The following is a 16,064-nucleotide window of genomic DNA, read 5'->3' on the forward strand; positions in this document are numbered from 1 at the left end:
AAGGCGTTCATCGGTTCCAGGGAGAGACAACAAGAGCAGAATTGTTCTGTTGGTGTCCATTAATCTCGTTGCGAGATTTGAGGTAAAATTTATTTAATTGTTATTTAAATTTTACACACACGTAATTCAATCGATGAACGATTGATACCCACACCATGGAATCGTTCCATGAGAAAAATTTTAAACTTCCGCTGCACCGGGTATCAATCGTAATTGGTCTGGGAACTCGCCAGTTTTCCAACAGTGTTTCATGATAGCCATCCCCATGTGCCACCACATCTTACATACACTATAGTATATTCAAGGTCTTCATCTAAACATCTTATAGTATGTCACAACATAATAATATGATAAAATATAAAGTAAATGCCATTATAAAAGTGTAAATTATATTAAACAAAAGATTGTTTATACATAGAGTCATAAAAGCCCTTAGCCACAAGTTGGCTCACCGGGCACCCACTCTTTCATATGCGTCATGTTTGCATGGTCCAAAAGATAAATTTTTCGTGCATGATGGGTATTTGTTTAAGGAAGATAAATTGTGTGTGCTTAAATCGTCCATTCGTGAGTTACTTGTTAGGGAATCACATGGGGAAGGTTTGATGGGACATTTTGGTGTGGCTAAAACTTATGATACTTTGCATGAACATTTTTATTGGCCACATATGAAGCATAATGTTGAGAATATTTTTTTTTTTTTAAATGATGTTGAGAATATTTGTGAGAAGTGTGTGACTTGTAGGAAAGCTAAGTCTAAGACACAACCATATGGATTGTATACTCCACTTCCTGTTCCTAGTGAACCATGGGTAGACATTTCTATGGATTTTGTTTTAGGATTACCAAGGTCTTAGAAGGGGAGGGATTCTGTGTTTGTGGTGGTTGATAAATTTTCTAAGATGACTCATTTTATTGCGTGTCATAAATCTGATGATGCATCTCATGTTGCGAACTTGTTCTTTAATGAAATTGTTAGATTGCATGGCATGCCTAGGAGTATTGTGTCTGATAGAGATACTCGTTTCTTGAGCTACTTTTGGAAAACATTATGGTGCAAGCTTGGTACTAAATTACTGTTTTCAACTACATGTCATCCTCAAAAGGATGGTCAAACTGAGGTTGTAAATAGAACGTTAGGAACTTTGTTGCGTACTATAATAAAAAAGAATTTGAAGAGTTGGGAAGAATGTTTGCCATTTGTTGAGTTTCCTATAATCGCAGTGTGCATTCTACTACAAATATTTCGCCATTTGAAATTGTGTATGGTTTTAATCCTTTAACCCCATTGGATTTAATGTCTTTTCCTATGAGCGAAGGGGTTAACATGGATGGAAAGAAAAATGCTGAATTTGTGAGAAATTTTCATGAGAAAGTTAAGGCAAACATTGAAAAGAAGAACTTGCAATACTCGAAGAAAGCAAATAAAGGTAAAAATAAGGTTGTATTTGAACCGGGTGATTGGGTTTGGTTGCATTTGTGGAAGGAGCGTTTTCCGGAGAAGCGGCTTTCTAAGTTGTTACCTAGAGGCGATGGACCTTTTCAAGTCTTGGAGCGGATCAATGACAATGCCTACAAATTAGACTTTCCAGGTGAGTATAATGTAAGTACTACTTTTAATGTTTCTGACTTATCGTTGTTTGATGTAGGTGATGATCGAGATTTGAGAACAAATCCTTTTCAAGAAGGGGAGGATGATGCGATTACAGATAGCTTGTATGTTGATCACGTGGCTAAGGATCAGTTGGAGATGCCTAGAGGACCAATTACGAGAGGTCGAGCTAAGAGATTCAAAGATGCGCTTCATTAATTGATGATGAATTGTCAAGAAGGCATTGGAATGCTTGAAGATCACTTTGAAGGATGTTACAATATGATTGAAGTCCAAAGAAGTCAAGAAAGTAGAGAAAATGTCAAAGAGAACACAAAAATAGGTGACAAAGCCCGAAAGGCATGCGCGTCCGTGCCTTGTTCCACGCGCGCCCGCGCATCCTTGCAGGTTTGAATACTTTGAGGCAGAGTGTTATACGCGCCTGCGCTACTTCCACGCGCGCCCGCGTGTCAGTCCAGAGAGTTATGCACACCCGCGCGTCAACTTCGTGGCCCGCGCCTGACCCAAGTGTTTTCAAGATTTTTGGAAAGAGTCTTATGCGCGCCCGCGCCTGTACTCTCTCTCACACAGTTCGGAATTTTGTGTGTGTGCGAGACTTTTTGATATTTTTGGCATGATTTTTTTTATTTTGAGTCTTTTATTCCTACTAGGAAACTTTTAGGAAGATATTATCATATCTTTAGATATATTTTTGAATTATTTCGCGATATCTTTTATTATTTGTAGTTGTATTATAAATACAACAAAAACATTCATAATTAATATAGAATTCAGATTTTTGATATTGATCAATTAAAATTCTCTATAGAATTTTTATTAAGCTTTTTGCTTACTCAAAAATAAAACTTATCAAAGTTTTCAACTTTGTGGCGTTTGTCGTTTGATTATCCTCGTGGATTGTCAGAAACAGGTTTTCTGAAGGTCCCTTTGTGATCAATTGTTTTCTCTTCGTGATTGTTTGTTGCTAGTTTCAAGTAAGCTATAGGTGAATAATCCAAACCTATTACTTGTTTTCAAGATTGGGCAAATTTCTTGTTTTCTTTTGTTATTGGATTGAGGGTACGATTTTAATATAGTCGTGTTTTCCTTCCATACATTAAGAATTCATATCAGGGAAATAGTTCAAGAGGCAGGGGAACAGTTCTTCTAGTTCCAGTGGTTCCAAGCAGTTTGGTTCAGGATAGAGTTCCGGATCTTCATCTTTGTTCTGCAATAAGTGTGGGGGTAGACACTCCCCGGATCAATGTGTAGGAGTCTTTGGGAACTGCAATACCTGTCAGCAACCGGGACACTTTTCTAAGGTATGCCCTCAACGTAGTAGAGATCGATCTCAGAGTCGGAGTTCATCTAGACCTACAACTCAGCATGAGATATAGTCTTCGGCAGTTCACTCCTTCCAGACTCAACAGCAGAACAGACAGGGAGGGAACCCAAATGCAAACTAGCCTCCGAGACAGCAGGCACGAGTCTTTGCTTTGATAGAGGATCAGGCTCAGGCAGCACCGGAAGATGTTATAGCAGGTATCTGTTTGATTTTCGGTTATTCTGCTCATGTATTGATAGATACAGGCGCTTCTCATTCCTTTATCTCTGAAAAATTTGTGTTGATGCATGCTTTGCAAACTGAGTTGTTGCCTACTGTAGTAGCTGTTACTTCACCTTTGGGTGGAGGAATTGTTTCTGTCAGATTAGTCAAAAACTGTGAACTCTGTTCTGAGGGAAATTTGTTAGAGTTTGACTGTATTGTACTTGGGCTTTCAGATTTTGACTGTATTGTTTGTATAGATGCTTTAACCAAGTACAGGGAAACCGTCGATTGCTTTCTGAAGGTTGTCAGATTCAGACCTAAAATGGCAGACGAGTGGAAAATATTTGGTAAGGGTTCTTGATCTAGAATTCCTTTGATTCCAGTGTTATCTATGACTCGTTTGTTACAGAGAGGTGCAGAGGGATTTTTGGTTTATGCAGTTGATGTACAAAAATATAGCCCTGAATTGCTTGATATACCAGTGGTTAGAGAATTTGTTGATGTGTTTCCGGAAGATATTCCTGGATTGCCGCCTATTCGAGAGATCGAATTCAGTATCGATTTATTGTTAGGTACTCAACTTATTTCCAAAGCTCCGTATCGTATGGCACCAATCAAATTGAGAGAATTGAAGGAGCAGCTTGAGGATTTGATTGCCAAGGGATACATCAGACCTAGTGTATCGCCTTGGGGTGCTCTTGTTCTGTTTGTTCGGAAGAAGGATGGTTCTATGCGGCTCTATATTGACTACCGTCAACTGAATCAGGCTACAATAAAGAACAGGTATCGTTTACCTAGAATAGATGACATTTTTGATTAACTGCAAGGTTCTTATGTTTATTCGAAGATTGATCTGAGGTCAGGTTATCATCAGCTGAGAGTGCGAGAGGAAGATGTTCCTAAGACCGCATTCAGAACGAGGTATGATCATTTCGAGTTTATAGTCATGCCGTTAGGTTTGACTAACGCTCCAACGATTTTTATGGGTTTGATGAACCGTATCTTTCAGCGCTATTTAGATGAGTTTGTTATTATCTTCATCGATGATATTTTTATCTACTCAAAGAACCGTACTGACCATGCAGAGCATTTGAGGATCATCTTGCAGATTTTGCAAGTTGAACATTTGTTTGCCAAACTATCTAAATGTGAGTTCTGGTTGGATCGATTTGTCTTCCTCGGTCATATTATTTCTAGAGATGGGATTTCTTTCGATCCCAACAAGATTGAAGCGGTTATGAATTGGCCTAGACCGACATCAGTACCTGAGATCCGGAGATTTATGGGTTTAGCTGGTTATTATCGCGGATTCATCGAGGGATTCTTGTCTATTGCCAAGCCAATTACCCAACTAACTCAGAAGAATGCGCCTTTTATCTAGACTGCAGATTGCGAGGCTAGATTTGTTGATTTGAAGAGGAGACTGACCAGTGCTCCGATTCTTTCTATTCCAAAAGGTACTGGAGGTTTCATAGTCTATTGTGATGCTTCAAACCAAGGCTTGGGATGTGTTCTTATGCAATATAAGCATGTGATAGCGTATGCATCGAGGCAGCTGAAGCCGCACGAGACTCGTTATCTGGTTCATGATATTGAACTCGCTGAGATCGTCTTTGCTCTAAAGATATGACATCACTATCTTTATGGTGAGTCTTTCGAGATCTTTTCCAACCATAAGAGCCTTAAATACTTGTTTTCACAGGCAGATCTGAATATGAGACAGAAAATATGGTTAGATCTATTGAAGGATTTTGACTTTGTGATCAAGTATTACCCGGAAAAGTCGAATGCAGTTGCAGATGCCTTGAGCCGAAAGCTATGTTCTTTATCTCTTTCTACTATCGGTGTTTCTCAGTTGATCGATGATTGTTGCACTTTTGGATTAGAGTTTGAAACAGATAGGAAGACTATCAGAGTATTTGCTATTCAATCTGAGCCAGAGTTAATTATTTTGATCAAAGAAGCACAGAAGTCTGATCCGAGCACTCAGATTTTAGTAGAGAAAGTCAGATCTGGGCATCAGTCTGAATTCCAGGTTAGAGATGACGTCTTGTTTGTGAATAACCATATTGTTGTGCCTGATATTTCGGAGTTGAGGCAGTGTATTCTTCAAGAGGCACATTGCAGTCGGTTCAGTGTTCATCCTGGAGGTCGGAAGATGTACAACGATCCGAAAAATCAGTTTTGGTGGAAGATAATGAAGAGAGATGTTGCGAGGTTTGTATCTCGATGTTTGAACTGTCAGCAAGTGAAAGCAGAAAGGAAACAACCGGGTGGTCTGTTGCACAGTCTATCTTTTCTTGAATGGAAATAGGATCACATTTCTATGGATTTTGTCACGAAGCTACCGCGATTTGTTCAAGGATGCGATGCTATTTGGGTAGTGATCGACAGATTGACGAAGTCTGCTTGCTTTATTCCGTACAGGATGTCGTATCGTCACGATCAGATGGCTGAGTTGTATGTTAGCAACGTTGTGAGATTGCATTGTGCGCCGAAATAGATTGTTTCATACCGAGACCCTAGATTCACTTCGCACATTTAGCATAGTCTTCAGGAGGCACTTGGTACTCGATTGCATCTGAGTACAGCTTATCATCCTCAGACCGATGGACAGTCAGAGCGGACTATCCAGACGTTAGAGGACATGCTTCGAGCAGTGGTGCTAGACTTTGGCACTAGTTGGTAGGATTCTTTGCCTCTTGTCGAGTTTTCTTACAACAACAGAATCCAAGAAAGTATCGGTATGGCGCCTTTTGAGGCTTTGTATGGAAAGAAGTGCCGATCCCCGTTGTTTTGGGATGATTTGTTCGAGTCACCTGATTTGGTACCGGATATGCTTCGAGATATGGTAGAGCAAGTTAAGATCATTCAGTCTAGAATGAAGTCAGCTCAGGATAGACAGGCAAAGTATGCGAATGTCAGACGTAGACCTCTGAGTTTTGAGTAGGAATACCAGGTTTACCTTAAGATTTCTCCTTTCAGAGGCACTGTCAGATTTGGTAAGAGAGGGAAATTATCTCCAAGATTCATCGGACCGTACGAGATTCTCGAGAAGTTAGGCGATCTTGTGTGATAACCGTGAAAATTTATAACATACTAAAATACTTATATATATGTATACATATGAAATCAATTTTAAAATTTCCATAAATATATATATTCATATATTCTTTCGTAGTTTTATTTTATGTTAATGGATTTTAATTTCTTAATTAATTTTCAATTACCAGAATTTATAATCTTGTAACCCCATTTGACCATCATAATTAACCAATTTATGGTGATTATTCAGCCATTATGAGGCGATTAAAAGACCATAAATCAAGGTTAATCACCATTAATAAGGACCATAGAATGTGACCATCAAGGCCAATTAAGTGGGAACCTTCCATCTACCCTCTTTCCCCTATAAATACCACACCAAGGTGAAGGCATGAGCACAACAAACATAAGACTTACTCCTCCAGAAATTTGAGCAAATAAGGGTTGGGGTGATAGAAATTCCGTCTAGTCTTAGAGCCAAGGTCTGCCCAAGAATCAAGTAAGGAATTGCTACCCGATTTCAAACAAGGTTTCGGCCAAAGAAAAATCAATTGAATCCCCTTCTTTTCGTGTGAATCAAAGTAAGTGGGCTTATATATGTTTTTTAAACATTATTTATTTTGTTAAAATCTGGTCGTACACTATTTCGTTCATGTTTGTTATGAATAGCCTTATTCTATTTGGATTGTTCGTGCTTTGCACAATAGTTATTCAGTTTCGAAATCCATTGTACATCATGTGTTGAGTCCTTTGTTTTGTATATGTCCAACAAGTCTTTCATTCTTTTATTATGCTTTGAACCTTCGAAACGACACTGTTATGAATTGACTTTGAAGTGGAGAAAATATGATATGCTATGGCCCTGTAGTATGGTGGGTATAAAACCATACCTAAGGCCCTGTACAATGGGTTTAAAATCGTACCTATGGCCCTGTAGTACGGTGGGTATAAAAGCGTACCTATGGCCCTGTAGTACAGTGGGTATAAAACCGTACCTATGGCCCCCTTCGGTGGGTATAAAACCGAACCCTTGCCCCTTAGAGGAGTAACATATAGGGGACATAAAAAAAACCATGAATAATGAAATGAAGTTTCAGTGCCATCTATATGTTTTTGTTCTGTTTCTGATGCGATAGTATTCCCTACTTTGAATTCTGTTGCTATCGTGTTTTGACCCATGTTGTGACCGGTCTTGTGACATGTCCTGAGACATGTTACGTCCAGAACCATTTTTGTGTATATATGTATTATGTATTTTGGTGTACGAATATCCCCCACTTGCTGAGTGTTTCCCAAAACACTCACCCCTTACTTTCCTCCCCGGATAGGAATGAAGATCAAGTCGAAGAAATTGAGAACAATTCATGTCTTGGAGATGGTGATGAAGAGATATTATTTTGAGATTTTATAGTTATTATACTGATTTTTAAGTTGTAAGACGTTTCCGCAAAATTTTATTCCTTATTTGGAAATTTTGAGTTGTACAGAATATTTATTTTTGATTTTATTCATGAAATAGACTGGTTTTAGTTAAATTCTGTACTAAAAGCCTGGTTGTTTTGAATTTTATTTGAAAGCAACGACGATGTCACCCGACCCCGAGATCGGGGCGTGACAAAAATGGTATCAGAGCAAAACCAGGTTCATGATCTTGATGGAAAATTAAGATCTAGAATGAGAATGAACCACTTGGGAACTAGTATTATTTTTAAGGTTAATAGAAATTTTGAGAATGGTTATTTAGATTTATGTTTGACTCGGTTTTGGGACTATTATTTAAGTACATGGCCGATATAAATATTTAAGTTATGATTTCGAATTTATACAATATTATTTGGGAGCTAGCATCCATTACATTATAGATACAGATTTTAAGTCTTGATTCTTGAAGTTTAGGCTAGTTTGATATTATTGGGTTATAGATCAACAAGTTTAGGTTATAGTTTGACTCCAAGATTTTTTTTTTACTATTGAAATATCGGAATAATATGAAAATAATTTTTTTTAAAAAAAGTTATATATATAATAAAAATTCATGAGATACAAATTTTTGCTATTAGAAAATTTTTCTACAACTCTTTCGAGTGAAAAATATTTCAAATATATTGCATATTATTTATATGTACATTCCCTTCTGAATTTAAACAAATTATTTGTCAAGTTTTGAGGACGTAACTTTTTATAAGCAGGGGAGAATGTGATAACCGTGAAAATTTATAATATACTAGAATACTTATATATATGTATACATATGAAATCGATTTTAAAATTTCCATAAATATATATATATATTCATATATTCTTTCGTAGTTTTATTTATGTTAATGGATTTTAATTTCATAATTAATTTGCAATTACTAGAATTTATAATATTGTAACCCCATTTGACCATCGTAATTAACCAATTTATGGGTGATTATTCAGCCATTAGGAGGCTATTAAAAGACCATAAATCAATGTTAATCACCTTTAATAAGGACCATAGAATGTGACCATCAAGGCCAATTAAGTGAGAACCTTCCATCTACCCTCTTTCCCCTATAAATACCACACCAAAGTGAAGGCATGAGCACAACAAACACAAGACTTACTCCTCTAGAAATTCGGGCAAATAAGGGTTGGGGTGATAGGAATTCCGTCTAGTCTTAGAGCCAAGGTCTTCCCAAGAATCAAGTAAGGAATTGCTACCCGATTTCAAACAAGGTTTCGGCCAAAGAACAGTCAATTGAATCCCCTTCTTTTTGTGTGAATCAAAGTAAGTGGGCTTATATATGTTTTTTAAAACATTATTTATTGTGTTAAAATCTGGTCGTACACTATTTCGTTCATGTTTGTTATGAATAGCTTCGTTCTATTTGGATTGTTCGTGCTTTGCACAATAGTTATTCAGTTTCGAAATCCATTGTACATCATGTGTCGAGTCCTTTGTTTTGTATATGTCCAACAAGTCTTTCATTCTTTTATTATGCTTTGAACCTTCGAAACAACACTGTTATGAATTAACTTTGAAGTGGAGAAAATATGATATGCTATGGCTCTGTAGTATGGTGGGTATAAAACCATACCTATGGCCCTTTACGATGGGTATAAAATTGTACCTATGGCCCTGTAGTACGGTGGGTATAAAACCGTACCTATGGCCCTGTACGATGGGCATAAAATCGTACCTATGGCCTCCTTCGGTGGGTATAAAACCGAACCCTCGTCCCTTAGAGGAGTAACATATAGGGGACAGAAAACGAATCATGAATAATGAAATGAAGTTTCAGTGCCATCTATGTGTTTTTGTTCTGTTTCTGATGCGATAGTATTCCCTGCTTTGAATTTTGTTGCTATCGTGTTTTGACCCATGTTGTGACCCGTCTTGTGACATGTCCTGAGACATGTTACGTCCAGAACCATTTTTGTGTATATATGTATTCTGTATTTTGTTGTACGAATATCCCCCACTTGCTGAGTGTTTCCCAAAACACTCACCCCTTACTTTCCTCCCCAGATAGAAATGAAGATCAAGTCGAAGAAATTGAGAACAATTCATGTATTGGAGATGGTGATGAAGAGATATTATTTTGAGATTTTATAGTTATTATACTGATTTTTAAGTTGTAAGATGTTTTCGCAAAATTTTATTCCTTATTTGGAAATTTAGAGTTGTACAGAATATTTATTTTTGATTTTATTCATGAATTAGACTGGTTTTAGTTAAATTATGTACTAAGAGTCTGGTTGTTTTCGAATTTTATTTGAAAGCAAAGGCAATGTCACCCGACCCTGGGATCGGGGCATGACATCTTGCTTATAGACTTGCACTTCCTCCGTCTTTATCTGGTATTCACGCATTTTTCACGTCTCTATGTTGCGGAAATATCATCCAGATCCTTCTCATATTCTTTAGCCTGACGAAGCAGAGTTAGACGAGAATCTGAGCTATTTTGAACGACCAATTCAGATCCTTGATCGAAAGGAGAAAAACAGCTCAGAACCAAGTTGATTCCTTTGGTGAAAGTGCAGTGGAGCCGTCACGGAGTCGAGGAAGTGACTTGGGAGACAGAATCCGACATTAGATAGCGTTTTCCTCAGTTATTCGGATGACGTGAGTTCTTCTTACTGTCTTTAGTTCTTTGTTCTATCTTATGAGTTGTGATTCTTATTGATTTCGAGGACTAAATCTCTCTTTAGAGCAGGAGAATTTTAACGCCCCGATTTTATCTTAATTGAGCTTATTTGAGATAATCATTGTTTCCAGAAGTCGAGGGATGATTTGATTATGATCAGAGTCTATTTTGCAAATTTTGAAAATTTCAGGGACTAAAGTGCAAAATTGGAGTTTATTATATTATCTAGCTTGGGTTGACTTGTCTCTTCACTCTACCTCCTTCCCCTTGCACGCCTCCCTCCATTGTTAACGCCTCCAAGCTTTTCCAAGCTTCCAGATTTCAGCTCGAGCTCGATCTGTCCGTTGGAAATTATTTCTGAAAACACTTTAGCGATCACTGCAGCGAGATCTTCGTTATATCGTAAGTTTTTCTTCGATCAACTAAACTTTGATTTTCGGATGTTGTTAGAATCGATTGAGTTTCGGTTATGTTGTGCTTGGCAGAGTTCTGATCGTTTATTCTCAATCGGTTTTGAATTAGAGCGTCGTTCGGATTTGTTATGATTTTTGGAAGCCTATTTCGAAAATTGAGTTTTGAGATTTGTTGGGTTTTACTGTTGTCTTAGCATTGATATGAGTCGATATCGATATTTTACTATTGTCTGCGTTTCTGGTTTGATCAGTTTATAACCGTTATGCCGCCGGTTTGAGTTTTGGGATTTTGAACCGTTTGAATCGTAGAATTTTGGCTTTTGAATGCTTTATGTTTCTTATGCATTCATCTTGAGCCAAATCTTTGATTTCAGTGGGCAGAACAACCCTTTTTATTTAGACGTTTTGGGGGCTATGTTGTGAGTAGCCTGGATTGTAGAAGTTCACCTAGTGTCAGCATACTCCTCATAGTCGCACCAAAGTCTAGTGGAATGGGATACGTGGCACCACCTCGATTGGGGGAGTCGGTAAGTTGTTATGTGATCTCATCCTCGAGATCCCAAAAGCAGAGCAGCAATCCCTTGTTTATCAGAATTGATATCCCGATTTTAAAGATATGCATATCATTCGTTTTGATTTGATTATGTTGTCTTGAAAGCATGTTGTTGATATATTATTTGTATTGCTTGTTATGTTGCTTTTACTGGGAATATCATTCTCATCGGAGTTATCCGGTTGTTGCTTTGTTTTGTATGTGTACTTGGCAATAGGAGGGGTAGGATCAAGTCAGCGAAGACCTGGTTAGCATCAAGAGTGAGAGATAGTAGTGGGACTCGGTTTAGAAGTCGTGTCAGTATGTCTATCTAGTTTATGTTGTAGCATGTTTAGATCTCGAACTTCATTGTTTTTGTTGTATCGAATATGCGAGCTTTATGGTTAAATGTTGCTGTTGCATGTTCTATCCGTTTGAGCACTTGATCAAATCTAGAACTTCATGTATTAATTGGAGAGATTGTGATTGTAATGCATGATTATGATTTGAATGTATTGAACTTGAACTCTAGCTAGTTTCTGCTGTTTTATTTTGCTCTGTTCTGTCACCGCTCGATCGGTAAGATTTAACCGATCAAGCGATGACATTGGTGCCAAGTTTCTGTTTTGCTTTTTTTAGTGGCCGCTCGATTGGTTGAATCTTACCGATCGAGCGGGGCTAGTTTTCTTCGGGCAGGGAGTTTGCCATTTCTTGCTCGCTCGATCGGTTGAATCTTACCGATCAAGCGAGGCACTATTTAAAAAAAAATTTAATTGCTTTTAATCTTGGATCTTGTATGCTTAATTCTTGTTTAATCCGAGATTAGTTGTTTAGAACCGAGGTCTCACAAGAACAAAATGATATTAAAATATGCAACACAAACATGACTATCAAAGAGCCAACGAAGGAGATGATCGTTATGTCGTTATAAGCCCAACTCACCTTTTCTAATCCGTAGAGAGTAAAGAGTGAATAATTCCAGCCATTAGATCGCCAACTAATAATTAGGCTCAAACTCCACCGTTTGATCAGTCATATAGAGTCCAACTCCAATCTTCACAGTCGGTGACAGGGCTTGGTAGCAGAGGTCGCCGGTGGTTTCTAAATCAAGCTTTTATTTGGTATTTATTGATATTTGCTTTGGATTATATTTATCGGTTGTTTTTATAGTGTTGGTTTATTTTCCGTAGTAACTCTGATTAAGTTTTCTGATTATTGTTATTGTATGCTTAAGACTCTGGTTAGTAGGTGATCCAGGTAGAGTCACTAAAAAACCAATACAATGGCCTCCTCCCTTAGAGAAGTAATATATAGAGGAAAGAAAAACGAACAATGAATAATGAAATGATGTTTCAGTACCTTCTGTATGTTAACATTTTGTTTATGATATGATTTCATGCTTTGTTTTTAATTCTGTTTGTGTCATGTTTTGATCCATGCCGTGACACGTCTTGCGACACGTCACATCCAAAATCATTTTTATATGTATATTCATATTATGTATAGTGAGATGAATTCTAGTATAATATTTATATGTTTATGTTTCACTCCTGGTATGTTTCAATGATTTATTCGATCGACTACTGTATTCGTCCTGTCTTGACTCATGTTGTGACATCACTAGTAGAATTTCTAGCTTTTACTTCGCCATCATTTACTTCATCAATTATTAATTACGGAGTTAAATGTAACAATACATTTCAGTAATTAGACTGTCGAAGTAAAAACGCACATTTTACTTTGGTTTTTAAAAAACCCGGGCTTCACTAATAATTTTGTGATATTTTTTACTTCGGCATATTATATTTGATGAAGTAAAAAGGTCAAAAAATAAAATTTATAATGATATTTTCTGAAGTAAAAAGACGAGCCGGATGATTGACTTAATCTCTCGTTTACCTTTAACTTTCTTGTATCTTTTCTCTCGTATCTTCTTCAACCCTAGCGGCTGCCGTTTTGCATCTCCAGCCATCCTCCACCACCGGGAATTGCTCGCTAATGCTGTAATTGGAAAGCCCAAGGTCTGAATCCTAGCGGCTATGACTGTTTCCTCCATGCTATTTCACATGTGATTTTTCAATGATTCGAGCTTTGATTTTTGTGTTTCCGACCATCTTTAGTCTGTATTCGATGTATAAAACAACTTCAAGTGGAGACCCACCATTTTCCCAATTTTCAGATCTTGTCTGCATCGCATCGAAGATTTATCTGATCTCGGCACCGGAAAGGAAGGTTGGCTCGTGGAGAATGCCAACCTCCTTGCATCCTTTGTAGTTTACTGATATATGGTGTTTCATTTTCTTTATTAGGCATGTGGGCAGTGGCTCTTGTTTGACTTATATTAAAGCCTTGTCTTTCCTCTTAAATGTGATTAAACAGGGATTCCAATGCGGACAATGTGTGTTTGGAGCACTCGATGAGGTCGATAGAAGAGTTGGTGAGCCCTTTGGATTCAACTACTACAGTAGAAGCGGAGGTTCTTCCCTTCTGATTACTTCGAAGATCCCATCGCCATTGGGGCATACCATGCAATGAAAAACAGAGTGTTCACATCAAATTCTGTGGGCAATTCCAGACCTGGCCCTGAATCCATTGTTAACTTCTCCCCTTAGTCACTCTTAGTTGCTGCAAATGTCATAGACAGGAAGTTCTTGGCTAAGGTTCAGTTGGGAAATGGTAAAACTTATGAGGTAAGCAGATTTTGTGTATAAAATATTTATAAATTAACCATCATGTATAAAATATTAGCCAATTTTTAATATACAACTTCTCTTATGTATGTATGTATGTAAAGGGAGTGAGTGTAAACACATTTGACCTCAAGGGCAGCTCGTACCCTAATACCTATTGTGGAGGTTGCGATTCCCTGGACCCCGAAGCAGTGAAAGATATCTTCATCCTTTGCGATGTTTTGAATTATTCGGAGCCAACAGCAGGTGCAAACTGTAGCGACCCTACCCGGATCCACTACCTAATCAGAGTTAAGAGCATAATTAAACATGCATTAAATAAATTGCTGTGGAAGACTTAAATAAAAACAGACCGGCAGAATACAACCGGTTAAATAAATTCGATTATACAACCCAATCGAACGAATAAACCCGAAAGGCAAAACCTACAGCTAATCCTGCTGTCTTCACTGGTCACTGGCTACTCCAAGCTCCTGGTGCTCAATCCTGCACCTACAACTGCCCCGTCGAATGGGGTGTCCAAATACACAGAAAAGACTGGACGTGAGCTCTAAGCTCAATACGAAAGCACTGGGTAAAACATACAAATATGATGCATGCAAATGATAGGGTATCCATATCTAGGATAACTGTATATAATTGCTCAGTAATGGCGCCTAGGACATGAGTGGTACAACCCGGGGAGCAAACCCTGTGTACACTGCTCATTCCTATAGGACGTGAACTGTGTCCCCCGATGCTAATCACCCATGACCCGTCAGTCACTGGGCACTAGACATCAACCGTCCAGACAGGGCTGAGCGGCCCTTCATGGCTCATCTCATAAGATGGACAGGCACAATATGATATGCACATGCTGCATAATAAATGACATACAAATGCAACATATAAGCATGCAAAACCCGCTGGCTATCTCAGTCTGTACTTACGTACCTTACTACAGGCAGTTCCTAGCTGTCCCGCTATAGGTTCCAAGCCTATATCAGCTCTACAGTGCAAATATCCATGCATCATTATTTAAGCTCTTAAAGCCTTAACTAAGCTATTGCATACTCCTAAATAATTTAAGGAGACCATAGCTATACATGCGTTCGTCGTCAGCCCGCTGATGATAATTGCCTCAAAACTAGGCCACAGCTTCGCCTCGACGCCTGGATCGCTATGCCACTTCCGGATTTCTAATAGGATGCCTAGAACTCCCTAGATCCAAGTTAGAAGGCTTAGGAATCAGAGAAAAGAGAGGGAAAGGTGTACTTGAAAATGAAATCTCGGCCCCCTATTTATAGACGGAGTTCGGAGCCTCCGAACCCGGTTCGGAACGTCCGAACACGATCGGAACCTCCGATCCCATCTTCGCAGCGTCCGATCGCCCAATATTACGTCAGTCATGTCGTCACTTTGCTGACATCAGCGATGACACGTGCCCTGGTCCCGATCGGAACGTTCGATCTTACCGACGGAGCTTCCGATCCACTTCGGAGCCTCCGATCCTGAGTTCGGATCCTCCGATCCAGTTTGGAGCCTCCTGACTTGGTTTGGAGCTTCCGAACTCTCCGGACCTTCGGAACCTTCCAGGCTATTTTGAGTGTCCTGAATCCATTTCTTGACTCCGTTAACCCATTTGGGATTTCCTTAATCATGTTTTACTTAATCTAAACATGATTACACGATTAATATACTCATTAATCGCTAATTCTGGATACGGGTCACTACATTCTCCCCCCCTTAAAAGATTTCGTCCTCGAAATCTAAGGTAATACCTCGAGAGCATACCAGAAACCCTTGCTCGAGTGTCTGGTCAAAATATCCTCCGACACACTCAGACTCCCGTTGAATTCTCTGCAAGCTTCATTAATGCTGAACCGCATTAACATTTTCCCAGCTAAAAATTACTGCGCTACGGGTCAACAATCGAACTCCTCTAGCACTCGCATATCACAACCTTGATACGTCTTCCAAACTGACCCCGATCTCTCTGGTCACGAAAGATACCAACACCCACTTGATCGAGATTATCGTCCTAAAGTAAATTAAGACTAACGAAGACCAAGTCATGAACTGACTGGTTTACGACATTCGTCGAATTACTTATCGAATCTAACCATTTAATGGTTCCAAAAGTTCTCGGT

General features: G+C 38.5%; 1 pseudogene; it reads left to right on the plus strand.

Moving 5' to 3' along the window:
• LOC140861023 (uncharacterized) overlaps nucleotides 1-1,810 on the plus strand; it is a 30,941-nt pseudogene extending 29,131 nt beyond the window's left edge.
• The last annotated feature ends 14,254 nt before the right edge of the window (nucleotides 1,811-16,064 follow it).

Source organism: Henckelia pumila, chromosome 4 (genome assembly GCF_033568475.1).
Source record: "Henckelia pumila isolate YLH828 chromosome 4, ASM3356847v2, whole genome shotgun sequence".
In the NCBI taxonomy this organism is placed as follows: domain Eukaryota; kingdom Viridiplantae; phylum Streptophyta; class Magnoliopsida; order Lamiales; family Gesneriaceae; genus Henckelia; species Henckelia pumila.